Raw genomic sequence first — 7,327 nt, forward strand, 5'->3', positions numbered from 1 at the left:
GAGATATAAGGTAAAATCAATCACATAGCAAGCATGACCTGTATAACTTGAAAAGCGCAAAAGGATGTCACTAGGTAAGCTTACGATCCAAATTCACAATTCCACAATCTAAATGCATCAATTTGGTGATATAAATGAAAACCACAATAAGCAAGTATCACCTAACAACAAATGCATCAAATAAAAGCAATTGCCTAATGATAGATAATGATGTCAAATTACATGGTGGCCAAAACATGTAATTTAGAAATCCAAAAATATTCTTGAAGGCATTTTTATAAGTACTTGGTATGCACTAGTATCAAACAAGCAAAACTTAATACCAAGCAACAAATTACAACATCAATTACAATCCAACAATGAATATCAACAACAATGATGCTACAATAGCAATATGTCAGTAATCAGCAGCAGTATCTCAGCACAATCATCAAATCAAATCAATAATCCAACACTTATCCACTAAAACAGAAAATAAAACTAACTAACTAACTAACTAAAGAAGATGATGGTGGATGGGGAATGATAGTGGTGGATGGTGGTTGGAAGAGGGAAGAAGAGAAGAGAAGAGAAAAGAAGAAAAAATAGAGAGAAGAGAAGAGAAGACAAGAAGAGGGTGTAAAACAGGGGAGTGACGCGTACGCGTGGGCTACGCATACGCGGGACCGGGGAAAATAGAAGGCGACGCGTATGCGTAGGTCATGTGTACGCGTGCGATGAATTTGTGCTAGATGCATACTTTTCACACGGTCCTGGCACAACTTTCTGTTTAGACTGTGCGATGGCACAGTCCACGCACGATCCTTGACACGGTCAGATTCTGGGGTGTCACGCATACGCGTGAGTCAAGCGTACGCGGAACAAGCACTTTTTTTTGTCAAAATAGGATTTAAACACAAATAAGGATTTCCAACCAACTATTTATATTTTAAAATAAACTAAACTCCAAAATTAACAAACTCTTAAATTTCTAAAAACTATTTAAACATTCAACTATGCAATTCAAACAAAAATACAATTAAAAACTAGTTTTTCAACTATTCTAACATACAACTTAAAACACAAATCTAACCAAGCAAACTAACATCTAGGGGTAATATATACAAGAGTGATATAAAGAAAGAAAATACCTAATAATGGAAAGAGTTTACCATGGTGGGGTGTCTCCCACCTAGCACTTTTATTTAGTGTCCTTAAGTTGGACAATTGATGGGGTTGCCTTTGCTATGGTGGCTTATGCTTGAATTCTTCTTTGAATCCCCACCAATGTTTGCATATCCAATGTCCACTGGGATCCCAAATTATGCGCACAAAGCTTCCAAGCAAATTTAAGCAAGTGACAAGACCCCAAAATTGTTGATTGTTGAAGTGAATTCTGGGATTCTAAACCTTATTTTTGCACCCGTTTTCTTGTTAATTATCGTAGTTCAATCCGGGTGACAAGACTTGTGAATTCTCATTTAAGCACCAAACTCTCCTAGATCCTCTCGATTGAGTACTACACCAAACTTTGAACTTAAACTTTGATGCCTCAACCATAATGAACCTTGAATTGTGTTGCCACTCACTAACCAACTCTTCTTTGTTTTCCACTCTACAAAGAGCTCTAAGTTGACCATCCGTTTCAAGCAAACCATATTTAAGCAGAATAAGAAAGCTTAGAAATATGAATTTTACCTACTTAAATGATGTAATGGATGATGGTGACTTAGAAAGGATGTTTCCAATGATCTTACAAATTCCACTCCCTTGTGCTCTTCTTTGATTACCTCCACCTCTTGACAAGCATCTTCCATTTCCACTTCTTGACAAGGTTCTTCATATTCAATCACTTTCTCACCAACCTCTTCTAACTCCTCTCCATCCTTCACGTCACAAATCGAAGGTTATGTAGAACCTATCTCAACATCAACATCAATTTCGATGGAAGAAGACTCCTCAAACTTAAAAGGATCATGCATTGGTGTGGAATCATCATCAAGAGGAAGATTGGTTGCTTGCTCGACTTCTTCCAATTCTTCATTCACCATATGCTTTAGAGGTTGCGCACCCTCCTCAACATCAAATTCAAGCTTAACGGAAGAAAGTTTTACCACCTTGGAATCCACCTCACACTCAACTTCTCCTAGATCTTCAACCACTTCTTCCACTTCAATGACCTTAACTTCCTCCACTTGTTGCAAGACATACTCCATCTCCTTGTTCTCAAGTTGAGATTCTAAAATCTCCTTCATGCTCCGCTCTTCGGTTGATTCTCTACATTTATCTGTGGAAATGATTTGTTTGTGGTATGAATTCCATGAGTCTAAGTTGGCTTTAATTTTGGTAAGGTTAGCCATGACAGCTTCATGTCTCTTTTGGGCTTCCTCTTACTCCTTTTGAAATATGATTGCTTGAAGCCGATCCATCGCTTCCTTGAGACGATTCTTTGGCTTTTGTTCCACTTGGCTAACATAATTAGGATCATATTGCTCTAGGATCAATGGATATGGATATTCTTCCATGGAGGGTTGTGGTGGAAGGGAGAATTCATCATGTGGTTGAAAGTTTTCATATATGGGAGGTGGTTCATCTTGGTAAGGGTATGGAGGGGTGTATATAGAGGTAGTGGTTCTTAGGAGTATTGATGTTGGAATTGTGGTGGCTCTAAGTATGGTTCATATGGCTCATATGGCTGTTGGTATGGTGGATATGAATTAGAATTATATGGAGGTGTTTCATTGTATAAGGTTTGTATGATTGATAACAATGTTGAGGAGGAGGATCATAGGCATATGGCGGTTGTGGTTGATAACTATAAGGAGGTCCACCATATCCATTGAATTGGTATGCACCATGGGATGGTTCATGCTCATAGTGTGTCAGAGGAGGTTGTTGCTATGAAGGTTGACCATAAGCATGTGACTCCTCCCTAACTTGATATCAATTCTCATAATGTGATCCCTCATTGAAGCTTTTATTTTCTACAACATGGTTGTAACCAAACTCATAGCTAAAAGGGTGAGAATTCATGGTAGCAAGAGAAAATAAAAACAAGCACTGATAAGAAATAATGAAAACAAACTCCTAAACCAAAACTAGCAAACAAGCAAAAATCAAACTATTTACAATATTCACATATGAACAATAACCAATAACAAGCACACATTGCACTTCCCCGGCAACGGTGCCAAAAACTTGATGAAAAAGAATTTATATCGATCTAGAATTTCTCAATAGAAAAAGAACTTCGTTGCAAGCATAGTCTAAACTAACAATGGATCCTCACATTAAAGTTTAGTTTTGGTTGTCACAAATTCAACCCAATAAAAATTAACCGAGAGTATTACTCCAGGGTCGTTCTTCCTAGGAATTACAATCAAATGCTCAATTATTGGTTATGAAATTCACGGGGGTGGGTTGATAAAAAGGTAAGAATTTAAGTGACAATAAAATAAATCAAATAATTAAAGATAACAAATACTAAAGAGGCATTCATGGCAATGATTGAGAATCAAGGTTTTCTATCCTATTCATTAATCATAACACAATAATTACCAAAAGTTAAGCCTATTACGTTATCTTCACATCGGAAGAAGATCAATTAGGCCTAATTAATTCCAACCCATAAGTAGTGTCAATGGAAACAATATTAACTAATAACTCTAAATCACCAATCTAAGTTGGGTATTAATGACTCAAGATTGCCAAGCTTCTCTTTCCAAAATGCTAAAAATCTATTCTAAAACCCAACCAAGCATTTTATCAAATACTTAGAAGGTATAAAAAGAAAAACATATTAAATTGCAATAATAATAAAATCTAAAGCTACCAAATGCAAGAAAATAATAATAACAACTCAATTAAGCAACAATAAATATAAAACCATCAAATTACATTAAATGAAATTAAAAGTAACAAGAGTTCATAAACATAAAAGTGACATAAAAGAAAATTAACAAGATAAACTAAGGAAATTAAGGTAATAGAACAAGGAAAGATACAAGAAACTAGATGAAAATAAGAAATAAAACCTAAATCTAAGAGAGATTAATCTAATTCTACCCTAATTCTAGAGAGAAGAGGGAGATTCTCTCTCTAGAAAATGACCTAAAGCATGATTTCTAAGCTACACTAATTGCTCCCCCCTTGTTTCTTCTTGAGTTTGGCCTCAAATACTTCAGAATTGAGTTGGATTTGAGCCTCAATGAGCTCAGAAATCGCCCCCAGCGTGTTTCTTTAAGTTGGTCACGTGCTGCTTATCACGCGTACGCGTCGCTTGACGAAATCTCTAGTCACGCGTACGCCGAACTGGGAAGATTACCAAATCCTTATTTTTTCATGAATTCTCCACTTTTACATGCTTTTTCTTCATTCCTTCAATCCAATCTTTGCCTCCTAAGTCTGAAATCACTTCATCAAACACATCAAGACATTGAATGGAGTTAAAGTGAATTAAATTTAGCAAATTAAGGGCCTAAAAATATGTTTTGACTCTTAAGCACAGATCAGGAGAAATTCACAAAATCATGCTATTTCATTGAATAAATGTAAGATAAGTTGATAAAATCCACTAAATTCAATACAAGATAAAACTTTTATTGGCAGCATTGAATCAAGATTAGGGTTTATCATATCCTAAGAAGATGCATTTTCTGGCTCGACTGTCCAATTTCTTTTTATTAGCAGCAAGGGTGCTTACATAAGCAAGCCATTCAAAAACTTTAAATGTTTGATATCAGGACCTCACTATATAAAATGCTAAGGTGATATTGGTTTTCTAACTTGGTGCTAGGGATCCTATTCATCAGATGCACTGCATGATTTATTGAAGGTGGCCAAAAAGTCTGTGGAAGATTAGATTGAAAGATTAGACCTCTAGCAATATTTAAGATGTGTTAGTGCTTTCGCTTCACAACTTTATTTTGTTGTGGAGTTTCAACACACGATGTCTGATGAATTATGCCATTGATTTATAAAAGGAGCTAAGGTTGAACTCTGGACCGTTATCTCAAACTATCTTAACTGTTTTGTTGAATTGGTTTTTAATGAAAATGATAAAATTTTTGACCAAGTTGAAAACTTCAAATTTAAGTTTCAAAAAATGAATCCATGTAAACTTGCTTTTATCATCCACAATAATTAAAAAATACCTAAACCCTTGTGTGGATTGAACAAAAATTGGATTTTTTTTATTTAAATAAATTAAATAAATATTTTATTTATTGAAATAAATAATTATAAAAATAATTACGAAAATACTTCCTCTAGTCTTATCTCGTTTACAGTGTAAACGAGATAAGTTTGCACATATCTTGTTTGCACTATAAATGAGATAAGATCAGTGCATGTGACACATGTATATCACGTTTACACTTATCTCGTATACACGGTAAACGAGATAATTATGAATGTATCTCGTTTACCGTGTAAACGAGATATTTTTATTTGGAAATATAAAAATATAATTTTTAAAAATAATAAAAAATATTAATAATTTAAATTGGACCAAACTCTTAAAAATGGAACGTTTCAAATAATAGGAAAGATGGGTGGTTTCAAATAATAAGAAAGATAGGCAGTTTCAAAATAACAGAGGATATAGGCGGTTTTAACTAACTAAGTAATGGATGACTAAGCGTATCACGTAATTTGAAACTTCCAATTTAAATAACACATTATTTTCTTAGAAATCAACCCATTTAAACTAATAATAAAAAAGTTGTGTTAATTTACTTTCTTTTTAAGTATATTTTGTTAAAAAATATAAGTTAAAATTTAGCTCCTAAATTAATTACAAAATATTTGAATATATTTATACATATAATAATTAAATTATCATAATAGAATAAAAGAAATCGTAATAATAAGGGATAAGTATTGTTTTGGTCCCTCACGTTGAGGGTCGGAATCGAACCCGTCTCTGGTGTATATTTTGATTTAAAATCATCCTTAAAGTCGTATTTGAATTTAAAATCGTCCTTTCTAATAAATTTTTTTAATTTATTCCTAAACTATCCCTATAATAAAAAAAAGTTATAAAATTAAAAAAAAAGAAAACGCCTGCCGCCTCACGCCTCGCCGCCTCTGCCTCGCTTCTGCCGCCTCACGCCTCGCCGCCTCTGCCTCGCTTCTGCCGCCTCACGCCTCGCCGCCTCTGCCTCGCTTCTGCCGCCTCACGCCTCGCCGCCTCTGCCTCGCTTCTGCCGCCTCACGCCTCGCCGCCTCTGCCTCGCTTCTGCCGCCTCACGCCTCGCCGCCTCTGCCTCGCTTCTGCCGCCTCACGCCTCGCCGCCTCTGCCTCGCTTCTGCCGCCTCACGCCTCGCCGCCTCTGCCTCGCTTCTGCCGCCTCACGCCTCGCCGCCTCTGCCTCGCTTCTGCCGCCTCACGCCTCGCCGCCTCTGCCTCGCTTCTGCCGCCTCACGCCTCGCCGCCTCTGCCTCGCTTCTGCCGCCTCACGCCTCGCCGCCTCTGCCTCGCTTCTGCCGCCTCACGCCTCGCCGCCTCTGCCTCGCTTCTGCCGCCTCACGCCTCGCCGCCTCTGCCTCGCTTCTGCCGCCTCACGCCTCGCCGCCTCTGCCTCGCTTCTGCCGCCTCACGCCTCGCCGCCTCTGCCTCGCTTCTGCCGCCTCACGCCTCGCCGCCTCTGCCTCGCTTCTGCCGCCTCACGCCTCGCCGCCTCTGCCTCGCTTCTGCCGCCTCACGCCTCGCCGCCTCTGCCTCGCTTCTGCCGCCTCACGCCTCGCCGCCTCTGCCTCGCTTCTGCCGCCTCACGCCTCGCCGCCTCTGCCTCGCTTCTGCCGCCTCACGCCTCGCCGCCTCTGCCTCGCTTCTGCCGCCTCACGCCTCGCCGCCTCTGCCTCCGCCTCCGCCTCACACCTTGCTTCTGCTTTCTTGCTTTCTGTTTCTGTTTGGTGTTGTTTCTGTTTCTGTTTGGTGTTGTTTCCTGCTTTCTTGGTGGTGGTCTTGGTGGTGGTGGTGGTAGTTGGTGGTGGTTGTGGTTGTGGTGTTGGTGTTGGTGTTAGTGGTGGTGCTGGTGGTGGTTGTGGTGGTGGTGTTGGTGTTGGTGGTGGTGCTGGTTGAGGAGGTAATTGTGTTGGTAGTGGTGAGGGTATTTTTGTCCAAAATAATTAAAAGGACGATTTTAATACGAAAAAAACGTTAAGTATGATTCTAAATCGGAAATTACGTTGGGGACGGTTTCGATTCCGACCCTCAACGTGAGGGACCAAAACAATACTTATCCCTAATTTTAAAATATTAAGAACAACTTTAAAATTTAGTTTAAATACTTAAAGAAAAATAATATTTTACTAAAAAAAGATAAAATCGAAAAATAAAAAAATA

This window comes from Arachis ipaensis, chromosome B04 (genome assembly GCF_000816755.2).
Source record: "Arachis ipaensis cultivar K30076 chromosome B04, Araip1.1, whole genome shotgun sequence".
Classification (NCBI taxonomy): Eukaryota; Viridiplantae; Streptophyta; class Magnoliopsida; order Fabales; family Fabaceae; genus Arachis; species Arachis ipaensis.